At 43.8% G+C, this 18,816-nt stretch overlaps 1 protein-coding gene across 1 annotated transcript in view; it reads left to right on the forward strand.

Moving 5' to 3' along the window:
* PCDH15 (protocadherin related 15) overlaps positions 1-18,816 on the forward strand; it is a 2,681,631-nt gene that overhangs the window by 770,410 nt on the left and 1,892,405 nt on the right. The window lies entirely within an intron of this gene.

Here is an 18,816-nt window from a genome sequence, read left to right on the forward strand (position 1 = left end):
CCTGCCACCACCTTTGGAATGCTTTGCAGACAGTTTGCATTCCGAAGGTGCTGGTGTACAGCAGCATTGGCCTCAGCTCCCTAAGGAAGTAGAGGCCAACACTACTGCACTGTTTCCACCAGATTTACTGGCAGGAATGCCATATTATGATGTTTCCACCGGTCAACCCAGTGGAAACATTGTAATATGACAGAGGATGAGGCTGCCGGCTTGACGGCGGCCTCACGCCCGTGGCTTTGGCAGTCCAACTTCATTGAGAATAATTGCAGTGTAACTCATGGAGCCACACGTGAAAGGCCTGATTATGACTTTGGAGGTCCGACGGTCGGACCGCCAAAGTCATAATCAGGCCTTTCATGTGTGGCTCCCTGAGTTACACTGCAATTGTTCTGAATAAAGTTGATGCAGGTTCTCCTCTTTCCTCAGAACTCAGAAAAAGAGATTAATCACACACTAAATTATAGATAGAGCCCAGTTCTCCATCAATAGTGAGATCCGTTGTAGAGTCCTTAACGTAAATCAGGTTATTGTCAACATATAGAAAGATCACCTGCATAGTATCCCTCTATGATTCCCCCAGGGAACACCTTAATGTCAAAGTTGGGCAGCCAATGACTCAATAGCTATGGCAAACAAAAAGGCTTCAGGTGGCAGTCTTGAAGGGTTCCCCTGCCAGTGGTGTATGATTGTGAGCAAATATGTCTAGTATTATTTCTAGCAGTTTGGCAGTTATGAAAAATCTGTGTCCATTGGCCCATGTATGCTCCTATACCAAATATTTTAAGTACTATAGTGTATATGTATGCAATTTAAGGAATTTAATTCAGATTCAGAACTATCCAGATTGCCTACAGCCATGGCAAAGCAGAGCTACTTATGATGTCCCATAGTCTAAGAATATAGAAGGAGGTAGTGCCGCCTGACAGCAAGCTGATGTTGTAAGTGTGAATGAAATCGGGAGCTCCAGTACATGCTGGCATGAAAGTATCTTGGATAGTATTTTCTAATCTGGGTTTAAAATGGATAGTGGAATGTAAGAGGCCATATCTTGAGGATTCCTGCATTTTTAGTAATAGAACTGATCAATGCTTCTATGGTGGAGTGAGGCAGTTTGCAGCCACAAAGCTCTCACTATGGACCGTATGAGCAGGGGCCTTACAATAAGGCAATCAAATAGGGTCCCTTTTATCTTCTTTTTCTGAAATTTAGAAGTCCGTAGCCTCTGAACTGTGATTCTAGGCAGAGCAATCCCACCCACGAATTTGTCCAGCCTGTCGTAATGAGGATCTGTGGTCATCCTGAGCAAATGTTAAAAAGGTCTCATTAATGTTAGCCTTTGTAACAACGTCTACATCAGAGGGTCTAATAATTAATGAAGGAGCAGTATGAGAGACCCTGAGTGCAAGAAGGTGGGCCAAAAGTCCATAAGATGTGGCCCCCCCTTATGATGTGCTCTAGCTTTGTATGAAGACTAGTCAGGGCTTTGTATGAATTCAGGTTTACCATAGTATTTTGTCTTCACTTGCCTAAGGGCCTCATTCCTAGTCTGGCGGTCAATAGACCGTCTGATTCATTGTGGCAGTCATGACTGCTCCCGGTTTGGTGGTCTGTCTACCAAATTAAGAGTTTGGCAGTCGGACTGTCAAATAACCGCCGTCTGCACCGGGAACAATGTTCTCGATAGGCTCATCGCATTGCAAGTTGCAATCAGCCAGGGCAGCGCCGCACTCAGCACCACCCTGCTGATTACAACCTGGTTCTCCACTAGCCTTTTCATGGAAACGCTGGTGGGAAACAGGTGCGGGGGCCACAGGGAGGTCCATGCTGATGGCATGGGCAGTGCAGGAGTCCCCCTGCCCAGAATCCTCGTAATGCACACTGTCTAATGTGCAGACATTGCACATTACGAGGGTACTTGTGCCCCTGCGATTACAAGCCAGCGACAATGCTACAGCCACTTTCCCGCTGGCCTGATGGGCGGAAACCTTGGTTTCACTAGTAACCATCTACTTAACCCCATTTGAGATTTGGATATATAGACCCCTAGTAGGAACTTCAAAAGTTTACCAATCAGTTAATGGTGAAAATGCTGTCCCCTCACTTTCAGGAAAGAATTTGGTAATACCTTCTGTCAGTGTATGGTGAAACACAGCATCCTCAATCAATGAGCCGTGCCTAAGCCATGTTTGGAGATGTGTCACAGACTCACCACAAGCTATCACAGCCTGGAGGGGATTATGGTCATAAATATGTTAGGGTTATGTGAAGCCCTGCTATACGTACTATTCTATCTAGGTAGCAGTGCATATCATGCACTGCAGAGTAAAATGAGCACTCTGGTTTGGTTGGGTTGCTCAATTTGCAGGTTTACCATATTTGCCAATGCTCTAGCCAATATTGTCATTCTTTAAGCTCATAGTTGGCTGGAGACTTGGAGAGGAGTGGGAAGGAATGATGTAACACTATGATGTCAAGAACACAATTGAGGTCTCCCCCACTGATCCAGGGCAGGTGCATCCAGTTGGCTAGGCAAGTCAATATTCCGGGACAGAAAGTTGACTGGCTATTATTAGGGGCAAAAATACATCACAGTATGAGAAGTAGCTCATCTATTCTTCCCTTATGTAACAAGCAACACATATTGCCTCTCGTCACCAACACATGGTAATTCCACCTCAAGAGTGACATTTGCTTTTAGCAAAATCAACGCCTGCATCACAAATGCCAAGCACCTTTTAGCAAATATTTGACATCTCTATTGGTACTGCCATTTGTGTATCTTGTCATGCACAAGGCTGGTCTCTTAACTCCTTCACTGCCAGGCATTTCCCCTCCTGTGCCGAGCCTTTTTATGGCTATTTGGGGCACTTTGCGCTTAGGCCCTCATAACTTTTTGTTCACATAAGCTACCCACCCCAAATTTGCGTCCTTTTTTCCAACATCCTAGGGATTCTAGCGTTACCTAGACTTGTGGGTTCCCCCTGAAGGAGACCAAGAAATTAGCCAAAATACAGCAAAAACTATATATTTTTTTTTAAATGCGAAAAAATGGCTGCAGAAGAAGGCTCATGTTTTTTTTCCTGAAAATGGCATCAACAAAGGGTTTGTGGTGGTAAAATCACCATCTTCCCAGCTTTCAGGAACAGGCAGAGTTGAATTACAAAACCACAATTTTCAACACAATTGTGACATTTTACTGGGACATACCCCATTTTTACTATTTTTTGTGCTTTCAGCCTCCTTCCAGTTAGTGACAGAAATGGATGAGAAACCACTGCTGGATCCCAGAAAACTAAACATTTCTGAAATGTAGACAAAATTCTGAATTCATCAAGGGGTCATTTGTGTAGATCTTACAAGCGTTACCTACAGAAAATAACAGCTGAAATAAAAGAATATTGAAATTGAGGTAAAATAAACTGCCATTTTTCTCCCCGTTTTACTCTGTAGCTTTTACCTGCGATGTCAGATTTTTTAAAGCAATATACTGTTACGTCAGCTCAACTCTTCTGGTTGCGGTGATATATAGGGCTTGTAGGTTTATCAAGAACCCTAGGTGCCCAGAGCCAATAAATGAGCTGCACCTTGCAATGGGTTTTCATTCTATACCGGGCATACAGCAATTCATTTGCTGAAATATAAAAAGTGAAAAAAAGATATCAAGAAAACCTTTGTATTTCCAAAATGACCACAAGAAAAGGTGTTGAGAAGCAGTGGGTATTTGCACATCTCTGAATTCCGAGGTATGGGCATGTGAATTACAGGGCATTTCTCAAATAGATGTCTTTTTTACACACTGTCTTAAAACATTTGGAAGGAAAAAATGTGGAGAAAGACAAAGGGGCAATAACACTTGTTTTGCTATTCTGTGTTCCCCCAAGTCTCCCGATACAAATGGTACCTCACTTGTGTGGGTAGGCCTAGCGCCCGCAACAGGAAATGCCCCAAAACACACCACATTTTCACAAAGAAAACAGAGCTGTTTTTTACAAAGTGCCTAGCTGGGGATTTTGGCCTCTAGCTCAGCCGGCACCTAAGGAAAGCCACCAAACATTCACATTTCTGAAAACTAGACACCTAGGCGAATCCAAGATGGGGTGACATGTGGGCGTCTGACCAGGTTCTGTTACCCAGAATCCTCTGCAAACCTCAAAATGTGGCCCAAAAAAACACTTTTTCCTCTCATTTCGGTGACAGAAAGTTCTGGAATCTGAGAGGAGCCACAGATTTCCTTCACCCAGTGTTCCGCCAAGTCTCCCCATAAAAAATGATACCTCACTTGTGTGGGTGGCCCAGGTGCCTGCAACAGAAAAATTCCAACAACCTGTAGAGATTGAAGGGAAAGCACAGCGAGTTGATAAGCACATATTTTTCTTTTATATATCTTTTAGGCTGACTCTGCTTTGGGGACCCATGCAAGTGAGGTATCATTTAACTTGGGAAACTGAGGGGAATGTTGGGTGGTAGGAAACTTGTGCCGCAGCAGTGATCCTACAAAGAAAAGTGAGGAAAATATGATTTTTTAAGCAAATGTTGTGGCTTGCCTAGGAGTCTGGGCAAGAAAATGTTGGGGGATCCAGGCAAGCCACACCTCCTTGGACTCCTTGGGGTGTCTATTTTTTGAAACATGTCTGAGTTTGGTAGGTTTCCCTAGATGAAGGCCGCACCCGGGACCAAAAACATAGGTGCCCCCCCAAACACATGTAGTTTTGCAGTATATCTTTTTGGTGTGTCCACATACTTATGTGATGTTACAAACACTAAAATTGTGAAAAGAAACACTTAGGTTATGTTAAAAAGACCCCTCACCCACTAACCAAGTTGGTGGCATGCTTCATCATCGGGGTCCCACCCGAGACACCTAGCCTGTCACATGTGTGCTGCGACACCTGATTGCAGTGGAGCAGGTTTTGTCATTTTTACGACACAAACTGGTTGGATTTGGCACCAGGGTGAGTGATAGTTCAGTGGATCAAATTTTATTAACAAGAGATTTCACAAAAATGAAATGCACTTTTAATAACTGAAAGGCCAAAAAACTGAACCAATGACTCACAGCTCGTGAGCTGTAAAGCAACGGCAAGGCACCAACCGCTTTACAGTTCATTCACACACCTTTCATGCATGACATGCACAAGACCATTCACGACGCCAGCCATGGGCCCCAGCACATTACAACACTCGCATCGACAGACAGTGCCGAGAGGAGGCGCTGCGGGGAGGAGGCGGCAGCAGATTTCGGAAGGGCAGGAGTCCTTTAATTTCACTACAGCGCTCCCGCCTCATGGGACGCGCGCGGAGAGGAGGCGGCTGCGGGGAGGAGGCGGCAGCAGATTTCGGAAGGGCGCGAGCCCTTTAAATTCACTACAGCGCTCCCGCCTCGCGGGACGCGCGCAGAGAGGAGGGGGCTTTTGGGAGGAGGCGGCAGCAGATTTCGGAAGTGCTGGAGCGCTTTAAATTTACAACAGCGCTTCCGCCTCGAGAGACACGCGCAGAGAGGAGGCGGCTGCAGGGAGGAGGCGGCAGCAGATTTCGGAAGGGCAGGAGCCCTTTAAATTCACTACAGCGTCCCGCCTCGCGGGACGCACGCGGAGAGGAGGCGGCTGCGGGGAGGAGGCGGCAGCAGATTTCGGAAGGGCAGGAGCCCTTTAATTTCACTACAGCACTCCCGCCTCACGGGACGCGCACAGAGAGGAGGCGGCTGCGGGGAGGAGGCAGCAGCAGATTTCGGAAGGGCAGGAGCCCTTTAAATTCACTACAGCACTCCCGCCTCGCGGGACGTGTGCAGAGAGGAGGCGGCTGCGGGGAGGAGGCGGAAGCAGATTTCGGAAGGGCAGGAGCCCTTTAAATTCACTACAGCGCTCCCGCCTCGCGGGACACGCGCAGATAGGAGGCGGCTGCGGGGAGGAGGTGGCAGCAGATTTCGGAAGGGCAGGAGCCCTTTAATTTCACTACAGCACTCCCGCCTCGCGGGACGCGCACAAAGAGGAGGCGGCTGCGGGGAGGAGGCAGCAGCAGATTTCAGAAGGGCAGGAGCTCTTTAAATTCACTACAGCGCTCCCGCCTCGCGGGACGTGCGCAGGCGGTGCCCGGGCAAAGCCCGGGCCAAGGGCAGGCCGGTCCTTCACCCGTCATTGACCGGAAGAGGCCGGGCTGGGCCCTCCCTCTAACGTTTCTTCCTCCCATTTTGCAGTAAATTCCTTTGGAAGCTGTTAAAGTCGCTGTGGGAGACCGTCATCCATAATGGGGAAGAGAAAGATTAACTTGCCAAAGGGGGGAGGTGGGACCAGCTCTCTCCAGTCCCCCATTACTAGCTATTTATCCTCTGTGTTGGGGGTCATTGAATCTGAAATAGAGCAAGTAGAAGAAAGGAGTGGGGCTGTCCAAAGCACTGTTCAGCAGCCACCTTTGGAACCTACTGTTCAAATAAACTCTAATTCAAAAACTGGGCTCTCACTACCGGCCCTGCCTTCTAATATTACACAGTTGGGCCATGATATACTTCCTCCCATAGACTTAATCAATTCTCCTAACCCTTTTGTTAATCCACCTCTGGAAAGCTCTTGTTCTCAGGTTGATTCTCCTCCTCTGAAGAAGAGGAGAGCCGGGAAAAAGTCTAAAAACACAAAAAAGGCTTTGGGCCCTAAAAAGGGAACATCCACCCTTTTGGATTTAAGTGCTAAAGATCCAGTTTCCCAGGCTTCCACTCCTGAATGTCTTTTGAGAAAGGATGCCCCTGAAGATTTTACTAGTGTTATAGATTCCATACTCAAAACTCTTTGTGCAACCTTAGAGGCAAAACTTATCACAATGATTACTAGGAAGCTTGATTGCTTTTGCAATGATGTGACTAGTACTTCATCTCATTTACTTAAGCCAGGATTAGTAAATACGGGAAAATCTCACAGGCAAGACCAGGTTCATCAAACCAACCCCCTATCTACTTTGTTATCCCAAGGAGCCAGTAATCCCTCGCCCAACCTACAGGCCGTTTCTGGCCAAGGAAACATAGCTGTTGATTCTGCACAGGGGTTCACCAGGGAAGCTTGTTCCTCTAGTTTGCATGCTACGGGTCAAAACAAATCTACAAACCAAGGAGATTCTTTACATCTACCTCCAGAGTGCAATCCGTATGTATTGGTTCTATCAAATGTTCCCCCTTTGGTGAGTTCTTACATAGAAGATACCCAATCCCTAATCAGGAAAGCTGGTTGCTGGTTGAAATCCAATATTAAACCTAATTTTCATCATTATGATAAGATTCTTATGGCCCGGAGAGTGTGAAGGGTTGGATATTCAAAGAAACTGGATGAGGGAGATTATGTCATTTAAAATTTTTCAAATTCCTGTTCTGTGGACTATTTTTTGACCAACTCCGAACAATGTAATAGGTAATGTAATAGGATCCATATACGTCCCCTGTGTCAATTTTATGACCCCGCGTTCCTACCACAACGCTCCGCTATTAACCCAAGAACCCATACACCTGACCCAGCAAGGTCCCAAATGCAGGTAAACGTACCTCCCAGCAATCGGTTTATGGCTCTTAATTGTCTTGACGAGAACGATTGACTGGCGGCCATGGTTAACCCCTGCCCTACTAATATGATGAGATCAATAGCTGGGAATGTTTACGATGAATGTACTCGGTATGCAGGAAAGTCTGTACTGGATTTGTCAACTCCTACAAATACTAGAGTTTTAACATCATGTCCTGGGCTAAGACCACTAACTCTGCTTAGTTGGAATATAGCAGGGTTGCGGTCTAAAACTGACAACTCGGATTGGAGGAGCTTTATTTCTTCCTATGACATATTTTGTCTACAGGAGACTTGGTCTAGGGATACTTTCCTTCTGAATGGTTTTACTTCCCTATGTCAGCCGGCTATAACCTCCCCAATGGGGAGAGCACAGGGTGGCCTTCTAGTTCTTGTATCCTTACATCTCCCTCTATTAAACGTGTCCTTAATCTGGTCTTCCCCTTATTTTATGGTTGTTTTAGTATCTATTAGCTGACAAAAAGATATTTTGATTTTACATTTTTATAATACCATCCCCCGGGGTCTCCTTATGGGTTGCCTGGAGGAGGCAGCAGACTTCTTTGATTCATCAAATGTTCTACAGGAGAGGGATCTAATTATACTATGGGTGGGCGATTTTAACACTCCTCTGTGTAGCAAGGATCCTACGGAACTGTGTGCCTTCCCTGATGAGGGCAGAGAGTCATCAATCCATTTCACCCACACTGCCGAAGGAGATGCTCTAAACTACTTTATATATAAGTTTGATTTGCTGCAGGTTACAGAGAAACTGGCTGCTGACGCCTGTAATATACCAAACTTTACAGAAAAATCAAAGGGGAGCATCATTGATTATATACTTATTGGCTCCTCTGATTATCATCTAATTCAAGAATTCAAGGTCACACCTCACTGCGCCAGTGATCATAATCCCTTTAGTATTCATTTGGATTTAAATATTAACCAGGTTCCTAAGAATAAAAGTTTGAAAGTTAGTACTGTTTATAATCTAAATTGCAGTTTACGCTTAAAATGGGACAAAATAAATCCTAAATTATTTAATCAGGATATTGTAAGCACTAGGTTTGACTATATTAATATGTGTCTATCTCAGCAGTTAGATCCTGAATGTATAGTCCATGAATTTGAATCTTTATGTACTGATATCTCACGAGCCTTGGTGGTGGACAGGCCCTCGAAGGGGCCAGTGGTCCATAGATGGTTTGATTCTATGTACTTTTCTGCTCATAAAAAACTTAAAGATGCTCTTAAAGCAGTTCCTCCCTCCCGCCAACTAGTTAAACTAGCTAGAGCCAATTATAAGGCTGCTCTTGAAAAAAGGAAATCAGAAATTAGGTCTAAGGCTTGGGATTAACTTTTGGCTGCCTCTGAGCTGAAGGACACTTCTAAATTTTGGAAGGTGATAAATCATCCTTATTTTTCAGATAACAACACTAAGGCCGATGATTGTCTCATTGTAGAGGACGTATGGGTGACCCATTTTAGGAAAGTATTTTGCCCAGGAAACGATGACAATGAGAACCTGTATATAGAAGATAACCTTACTGCACATTCTATATTAGACTCTAATATTAAGACCTTAGATATTACCTTTGATCTCCATAAGGTCCTAAGCGCCATTAATAGACTAGGGCAGGGAAAGGCTCCTGGCCCTGACAGGGTCCCCGCTGATCTTTTTAAATCTGAAATTGACCTTTGGGGTCCTTTAGTTACAAATGTGTTGAATAGCGCGATAAATAGTAACGTACCTATTTCATGGAAATTGGCTATTATTGTTCCCATCTTCAAAAAAGGAAACAGACAAGATCCTTCCTGCTATAGACCAATTTCTCTTATTGATTCAACGGCAAAGATTTTAGGAAGTGTGATCTTATCTCGTTTAGAAGATTGGGTGACTGAGGCCCAGATTTTATCTCCAATTCAATTTGGCTTTAGACCCGGTGTAGACACAGTTGAGCAGGTTTTAAACCTGCATCTGATACTCAGTAAATATGTGAAAGCCAAAAAAGAGTCTATTCATATGGGATTTATTGATTTAACTAGTGCTTTTGATATGGTTAATAGGTCAAAGTTATGGCAAATTTTGGGAGCTTTAGGTTGCGACACGTCCCTTTTGGAGCTTATTAAACGCCTACATACAGATTTAACGGTTTCAGTTCAGACTGGTTTATATGGACAGAGAACTTCTCCTATTCTGTCAATAAGGGGCGTAAGACAGAGATGTATCCTAGCGCCTTTTCTCTTCTTGATATATATAATTGGGCTTTATGATTCATTGGTAAAACATGGAAAGGATGTACCAAAGATGGGCCAGAGACCGCTTCCAGTTTTATTATATGCTGATGATGCAGTTTTAATTGCTCGTACCGCCAATGGTTTACAGGGACTCTTGGACCTATTTTACAATTTTATGCTGGACCTTGATTTGAAAGTAAATTACCCTAAGACTTTTGTTCTGACATGTGGCCCACGTAATACAAAGTCTAAACAATTTACTATGGTAGGACATATTTTCAATAAGGTAAAAAAAAATGCTATTTAGGTATGTATATGAGTTCCTCTTTGTCCTGGAAGACTCATATCAATTTCAAGTTCCAACAGCTGATAAGGAATAATGAAGCGGTCTTTTGCTTTACTAGTAAATTAGGTCACAGACCCCTCGCACAGATGAAAACACTTTATAACTCCAAGTGTGCTGCAGCAGTCCTATACGGGGCAGGAGTTTGGGGCTACAACAAAATACCCTCTCTCCAAAGTGCTGAAAACAAATTCCTTCGTAGACTACTGTTGGTTCCAAAATGTATAGTAAACATCATCAGTCATGAGGAAATTGGCCAACGTTTTTTTGAGGACAGGGTTTCTATCGCTCTGGATCAGATGCTGGTTGAACCCTGCGGCAAAACTTGTTCAAGACTGCATTTCTGATTGCTTACAGTTGGACAACTCAAACAGGATTCCCTAGCTTGTGTTCCTGCGAAACTCCTTTGAGAAGCTAGGGCTCAGATACATGTTTGAAGAACCCCAATTGTTAAGTACAAACTCTAGGTCTGTCTTGAAGTCAACTTATTTTCAGCACATATCAGAGTCGAGATTTTATAGCTCCCTGAAACTCAAAACTTTTGATCCCTATATCCGGATCGTAACTGTCTCATGTCTTGAACCTTATTTGACCTGGTTTTCAAGTTCTAAAATAACCTCTCTTTTAACATTTTTTTGATTTAATTTGATTCATTTTAAGGTAGCCTTTCCCAAACCATGTTCTTGGAAAAAGGATTTACCACCCTGCCCCTGCGATTCTACATCAAAGCAGAGTACCACACATTTTTTTCTCTTTTGTTCTCTATATGCTGCTCCTAGAAAGGCTTTTATTCTACCTATTTTATGTCATCTTAGACCTATCCATTATAAGGAAGCTCTCTTATATTTTCAGAGATTGCCAGATATCCAAACTTGTCACCACGTACTAAACTTTGTTACAGCTTCTTTAAGTATTAGGAAAAGGTCTATTCCATTTTAATCTCTATATGTTTGTGAGAGCTTTCTATTTTGAGATAATATCTGTAAATGTTGTGTTTTAGCGATTCTTAATTATGTTTTAGTATAATTATTTGTTACATGTTAAGGGGTTTTTAGATCGGATGTTTACAGGGTGCTTTTAGGAACTGTTTATACGTTTTTTGTGTTTTATATTATTTATAGTTTTGAATATGTGTCTTTGTATGCACTTTTATGGCATTTGCCGAATAGAGTTCTTTGACTGACTGATAGCGGCCCATCACTTACATATGCCCACATGCCTGATACAGCAATCACACCAGCTGATGGGAGTGTGTGGATTGGCGTTTGGCTGGCAGTGCGTTGCAGTAGCCAACAGCAAGTCAATATATACACTGTCAGCCAAGTGCCACTCCACACACAAGGGTATCATTTTTTTTTGTTTTAAAAACAAAGAAACCACTAACTAATTAGAGATAATTACAAAACTACAAACACAAAAGCTCTAACTAAGTACATGACAGAAATGCCAACCATGAAAATGAACATATGAAAATATAAAACAGGAAGTTTACACTCATGGAAGTTCCCAGTAATTCTTCTGGGTGTGGTAATTCTTGAAACAACCACCCACACACAGCCCAGGCTTTGAAGGGCAATCTGGACAGTACATTTGAGTCTCACTCTGGATACCTCTTTGAGCACACACTCTACATTTCTTAGCTGGAAAGTCTTTTTGGGGAGTGGGAGGAATGTGCTCAACAAAGTGGCGATCTTTCAGTCTAGCCACATCCTCCACCACTGCTTCTCTAGGAACTCTTGCCTGCTCCACCACAATAAGGCTCTCTATCACTGACTTCTGAAATTTCACAATTGTCATCTTTGGCTCTGAAGACCTATCCCTAAACACAATAAAAGCATTAAAAGTTGCTAAGTGGAGGAGGTGAATTGCTAACTTCTTATACCAAATGTAAGACTTACGAATAGCAGTATAAGGTTCCAACCTCTGATCAACTCTATATACACCTTCCATGTGCTTATTATAATCTAAAATGCACACAGGTTTGCGCACTTCAGCAACCTGGCCCCAAACAGTCATGGGGGAAGTACTCTCATCATGGATGGTACTTAGCATGTAGACATCCCTCTTGTCTTAAAATTTCAAAGCTAGCAGCTCATCATTCTGCAAAGCACTGCACTGTCCCCTCTCAAGCTACCTTGGATAGCCTTTCCGGTTACAACAAATTGTGCCACAAGCAACAGTGTCCACTCTAAACAATTCCTTGAACAACTGTACTCCAGTGTAGAAGTCATCTACATACAAATGGTGACCTTTGTTGAACAGACATCTACCAAGTTCCCACACAATTTTCTCAGTAACTCCAAAAGTGGGAGGACAACCAGGGGGGTCAATATTGGAATCCCTACCAGTGTAGACACAGAAACTATACACATATCCTGACAGCATATACAATTTAATTCCATATTGTGCCCTTTTGCTAGGAATGTACTGCCTAAAAACCAAACGACCCTTGAAGAATACCAAAGACTCGTCCACAGCTACTTCTTTGCCTGGAACATAGACCTCTGAAAACCGATCTACAAAATGATCAAGTACAGGCCTAATCTTAAAAAGACGGTCAGAATCAGAGTGATCTTGTGGCAAGGCTAATGCATTGTCAACAAAATACAGCATCCTAAGAAGAAGCAAATAATGATTACGACTCATGGTTGCAGGAAATATAGCTGTTGCCATTAAGGGACTAGTAGACCAATAAGAAGCCAGTGACGGCTTCCTTATCAACCCCATCAAGGGAGTCAAACCCAATAACCTTTACATCTCCTCCAAATTTGTGGGAATCCACTGGGTAGCTCTAGAGTGTGGCCTAAGTCTAGCAGCGTTGTCCCTCAAATGCTGCTCCGCACACAAATTAGTCTACTCAACAATCTTCCAAAAACACTCCATCCACAAATAACTCAAAGAAATTGACAGGCAAAAAGTTTTCTGTATTGACTCTACACCCCAGGAGACCAGTAAAGGCAGGCAACTCCGGCTGCTCCATGTTTGGGGCAACCCAGAGTTCAGGTCTTCTAACAGGAAACCTTTCAGTCCCAGGTGCTGCACTAATGGCACATCAGTGTCCTCCTCTAAAACAGGCCCTTCACCTGCACTGAGTGTGGCTTCCTCATCAGAAGATTCCTCTCCGACACAAAACTTCACTGCCAGAATCTCTCAATTCCTCCTCTGCCTCAGATGCAGAGTACGTCTCATAATCATGATCAGACAATGACTCAAAAAGCATACCAACCACCTGCTGAGCGATCATCCTGCATCTAGCCATGATCTTTCCTATGAAAATTAACTGGACAAATGCACCACCAACAACCAGCACTGTATAAGATAAGTAATGAAGTGTAGCTTTATCAGTAAGAGTTATAACTATACCACGCACTTGCCTGAAAAAGCTTGACTCACCAGCAACTACTCTGCACAGACACAGCAATCACCAATGATATCCCACTGAAAACAAAGAAAGAAAGAAAAGCAAATTAGAAATAAGACAACACAAATATCATTGTGCACAAATCTAAGGACAATTTCACACACAAACCTGCATTTAGCACATCACCTACAAACATTTCATTCATACATGGCAACAATACTCCTTTGGAGTAAATTGTTTTTACTTACCTAAAACATGCAACTATGCAAACCGCAGGTCAACCACCACCCAAACCGCAAGGAGCCACAGCAAAGAAAGCACAAGCTTTGAACTAGAACAAAAAGGAGAAAAAAAAGTTATCACAAATGCAAATACTTTGTCAGTTGACAAACACCCCACCATCAAGCATTTAGAAATTGGTGCCTAAGTGGATTCTGCCATAGGGGCAGATGGGCCTACTAATAAATAGGCCTATCTGCCCCCAAGGAGGGCAGAAAATACCTTTAGTAGTGTGTCCCCATGGGGAGTGACCCTTGCCCAAGGGGCCACCGCCAAACTAAAATAAACAAACACACACACACACACTATCCCTGGTACCTAAGTGGCTTCTGCCCCCTTTGGGGGAAGTGGGCCTAAAAACAAAATAGGCCCATCTACTCTCAAGGGGGAGAGAAATGCCCAACAGTTCAATGCCCCCCCTTTGGGGGGGGCGCCCCCTTGCCCAAGGGGACGTCTCCCCACATAAATAAACATATTAACACAATCCCTGGCGTTCTAGTGGTTTCTCCCACCCTTGGAGGCAGATCAGCCTAAAAATAATAGGTGAATCTGCCCCCAAGAGGGGCAGAAATGGCCTTGGTACACGTGCCCCCGAAGAGGGGGGCGACACTTGCCCAAGGGGCCGCACCCCCCATCCACTAAAACACACACTATCCCTGGTGTCTAATTGGCTTCTGCCCCCATGGCAGAAATGGCCAACAGTTCAATGCCCCCATTGGAGGGGTGTCCCCTTGCCCAAGGGGACGCCCCCCACATAAATAAACATATAAAAAAATCCCTGGCGTTCTAGTGGTTTCTGCCCCCCACTTATTTTGGCAGTCCGGCTACCGAACCGGTGACTAACGTGATCACCACCATGGGTCCGGTGGCCCGTTGACTATCAGACTTGTAATGAGGCCCCTAGTGATGCAGTATCAGTAGTACATTAAATAAGGTGAACGAAGTTTGTGCCTGAAAAGCCATAGCAGTTAACAGCTCACCCAGTATGGCAAATGGTATCAATTAACAGTCTCTAGCAGCACAGTCTCATCAATTGTGTTTCTATATGCACCGATTAAGCCAACCTCACACTGATCATTTGCCCAGAGCAAAGTATGTCTACCAGACCTAAATATCTAACATGCTGTCCAGCAATATTGTACAGTCCTGTAGAGCTCCTTAGTCTGCTGCATTCATCTACCTGGCCACCTTGTCCTTCGTATACCAACAGTCTAGTCAAGTGGTAGGGACACGCAGGCAGAGTCATGCTAGACTCCAGATTCAGGCCACAGTATTGCTTGTGCAGTTAGCCTGCTTTAAGACGGGTAATTCACCCTGTGTACCCCCAGGCTTACCGCCATCTCTGTTTTTAAAAGTCAGAAAGTCTGGATGCTGGGGCCTGGGGAAGGCCACATGCCAGACCAATGCTGCCACTATGCCACAGGCTCACCAAACTCAAAGTGCAGAACAGTCTGAACCACTCTATAAACTGATAGCATTGTTTTCCAGTGTCATCTACTATCACTAACTGGTGATGTGGAATCTTGTGGTGTCTTTCTGGCCTCTGTTGGGGTGGCCTGATTAGGCCCATGCCCAGCTGCAATATGAAGGGACTCTCCATTCACTCAATCTGTGGCAATCTGTGCCATTTGATAACTTTTACTTTTAATTCCACACCAGTAACTCCTCCGTATTCAAAGCTGTTTATCAGCAGGTTCACAATGTTGGGAGATTTAGGGCCTCATTATGACATTTCTGGTCCTAGGACTGCCAAAGCCGCAGTGGCGGTTGGACTGCCACACTCTGGGCGGTCAACTGCCACATGACGACCCTGGCCATCAGACCGTCTGAGGACCTCCGTCCCCATGAGTAACATGGTTCCAGACAGGCTGACATCTGTCAGAGTCATGGTCAGCCATGGGCGGAGTTCCCCCTGCCATGAAAAGACTGGCAGAAACACAGTGCAGGGGTCCCCATAATGGCCTCTGCCCGGCACCCTTGGAATGCATACATGCAGATAGTGCATATTTCGAGGGTGCTGGTGTGCTACGGTATTGGCCTCAGCTCCCTTAAGGAAGCCAAGACCAATACAGGAGCATTGTTCCCTCTCGGCTGACCAGAGGGAAAGTTGTAATACAATGATCCCACCAGTCATCTCAGTGGAAACATCATTATATGACGTGGGTGAAGCAGTCAGGTTGACAGCTTCCTCGTCCGGACAAGTTTTGGGGTCTGCATGTCCGTGATGAGCCCCTTAATCCCGCTGCTGATATCAATGGATGATGTTGTCCTCGCTCGGTGCTCTATCAGTTAGCTGCCACCATGTTTGATTGCTAGCCACACCCCCAGCACACTTTGCCATTAATTGTTGCAAAACTTTGCCAAGTCTAAAATTTGGTTTACCATCCAAAACCTGTAGGTCCTGACTCAAGTTGTGTTTATGGTGGCTGCTTATTTTAGTCATTGGTTATGGAAAACGTTCACAGTGGTAGAAAACTGGATTCAGGTATATGATCAACTCCTTGGACACAATGCGTAACATGGCTTTGTGAAAGGATACAAGGCATACTGGCCAAACCAGCCATTACCTCATCCCTATTTTGAAATGGGGGCTATGTGAAATTCTTTCAAACAAAGAGACTTGACTTCAGAATTTCACATTATCATTATTCTGAATAGCAATTCACCTTTTCAGTTAAACCATCCATTTGAAAATGCCCTTTGGCAATATTGTTAGTAATCTTGGATCTAGAGAATGAAAAAAATAGCCTTCTGATCTGAATGTAGCTTCTATGGTATCTTCAGTTTACAATTCTCACCTTACTTCAGGATTCTCCCATTCAGATCGAACTTTTGGTGAAATTTTTTGCTCTGTTGGGACACCATTGGTGGGAGGAATGCACGACTGGCAAATGATGTACAGCTGTACCTGGACAAATGATTCATCCATTTGTCACCAAAATAATTGCATGAAATTAATGTACCTCTACTTTGGGAGTTACGGACTTATCGTTAAATAGAAAAATCACATTGTTTACAGTGTTACAGTCTGTAATTCATTTATACCAAGCTTAAGAAGGGTTTGGGATATTGCCATTAATGACTGCATGAGTGGACAAACTGGCTCCATCTCAGATTTGTTCTGATTTAGAGACTGAATTATCAATGAAAAGATGGGAGACACATCTAAAAATGACATCCACAGGGCTAAAAATTGAGAAAAAAGTGAAGAGCTAAGCCCAAACAGAGGGACATAGGTGAACGGCAAAAGCCCATGCAGATGTTTCCCTTCATCAGCATAGAGAAAAGCCAAGCACAGGTCAAAACCTTGGTGTGGCCTTCTTAGTCTGTGGGATCTTTAAATCCCTGAATCCACAAATTCAGAAATAGATACTAAAATTCTAGGACCCTTAAATCTTGGAGTAGTCCCTTGAATCCACCTGTAGCCTACCACTCAGGTGGTGGGTACAGTCATAGCTTTTGTAGAGCCTGCATTGAGATAGAATTGACTGTGCTGGTGATGGGTGGTAGAGGCACAGAACTGGGCAGCACACTATCCTGGTTTCATGACTCCTGGCTTGTATCATGGTCAACACCCTGAGTGCCAATACCCTGAGCAAGGTAGGGACAGCCACTAATTCACAGAACCAGAGGTAGATGAGAATGGGCCCAATGACTTTTGACAGACCACAACAAAGGTACTCATGATGATACAGTGTTGGGGTGAAAATTGAATTGTCAGAAAAAAATTGATAGGGCCTCTATACACAGATAGTTGTGATTTGTTTGCATTGGGAGGCATTTAGAAGGAGCTATGACTGATGTTGCACTTTATTTCAGGTTTGGTGTTAGAAAAAGAGGTATCATCATCAGTACTGCGAGTGATTGCTTGCTTTCTGTTTTCTTCTCAACAACTTCACAATGGGTTAGCTCCTTTCATGCAATGAGTGCAATGACCTATGATTCGAACCTTTGCAGAGTTATAAGAAGAAGTTAGACAGTATGATGGCTTTCCAGTCCAAATTCTGAATGTGTTCTCCCTGGATATCTAGGAATCATGGTACATTACAATAGCAAATGGGAGTCATTCAAAAGAGCAAGGATCTCCCCTCCTTTCAACTACTTGGTTGCCATTGTTGTGGCACTGCCACTCACCTGAAAACCAGCCTGTCGGCAGGGGTGATGACTGTTCTCCTGGCATCCTGAGGCACCTCTCGGTGCTGCTGATTGCTCCAGGGGCCCCAGCAGGAGCCCCAAAAGGGAAGGGAATTTGGAAAAAGAGAGAAAGAAACACTGCACTCCTTTTCACCAGGTCCAGCTGGGTGCAGTTCTTTGGGTTCTGTAGGACTGTCAGTGGAGCCCCTGGAAGTTGCCTTTCTGTGATGAATTACGGTATTGGTGAAGCTATGTGCTATTAAGAGACTGTTTCACAACATTCAATAAAGCATGCACTGGTCTCACTGAACAGCATTCAAAAAGGTCATTAAATTAATCTAATTTGGTCCTCACAGCAAATTCAAATGATAATATCAGCAACTTGTGCCTCTCTGTCTTCTCACGGATTAATATATACAAAAGGTGACAAAAACTGAATGTCTCCAAACAAACTAGGATGTTCTGCAAGTCTCTTTCATGGATCTGCACTTTCATATTATGTTTTCTATTGTAAAACTACAACATAAAACGAGTTGCAATACCAAAAGCAAGCAAACTCACAGATAGAGTATTCCTAGCACTGAATTGCATAATCACTATTAACATAAAATAAATTGCAATACCACAAGCAAGTAAACTCACACATAAAGTAATCCTAGCATTGAACTGCATAATCATGATTAGTACAAAAAATAAATAAGTGGAAGATAGTGAAGGTCTGTCACATTTCTCAGTTACAAAACGAAAGTTGTCAAGGCCCCTGAGGAAAGTTGTCAAGGCCCCGCGCTAAATCCTGTTTGTGTCCTTAGAAGAGGCTTTTCAAAGTCTCAAGAAGGCTAGAGTGCAATCACTTTCAGTTTTCAGCTCTCACCAAAAAAAACAAAGCGACCATAATGAAATTCTACACAAACAGATTCCAGACA

Source organism: Pleurodeles waltl, chromosome 6, assembly GCF_031143425.1.
Source record: "Pleurodeles waltl isolate 20211129_DDA chromosome 6, aPleWal1.hap1.20221129, whole genome shotgun sequence".
NCBI lineage: Eukaryota > Metazoa > Chordata > Amphibia > Caudata > Salamandridae > Pleurodeles > Pleurodeles waltl.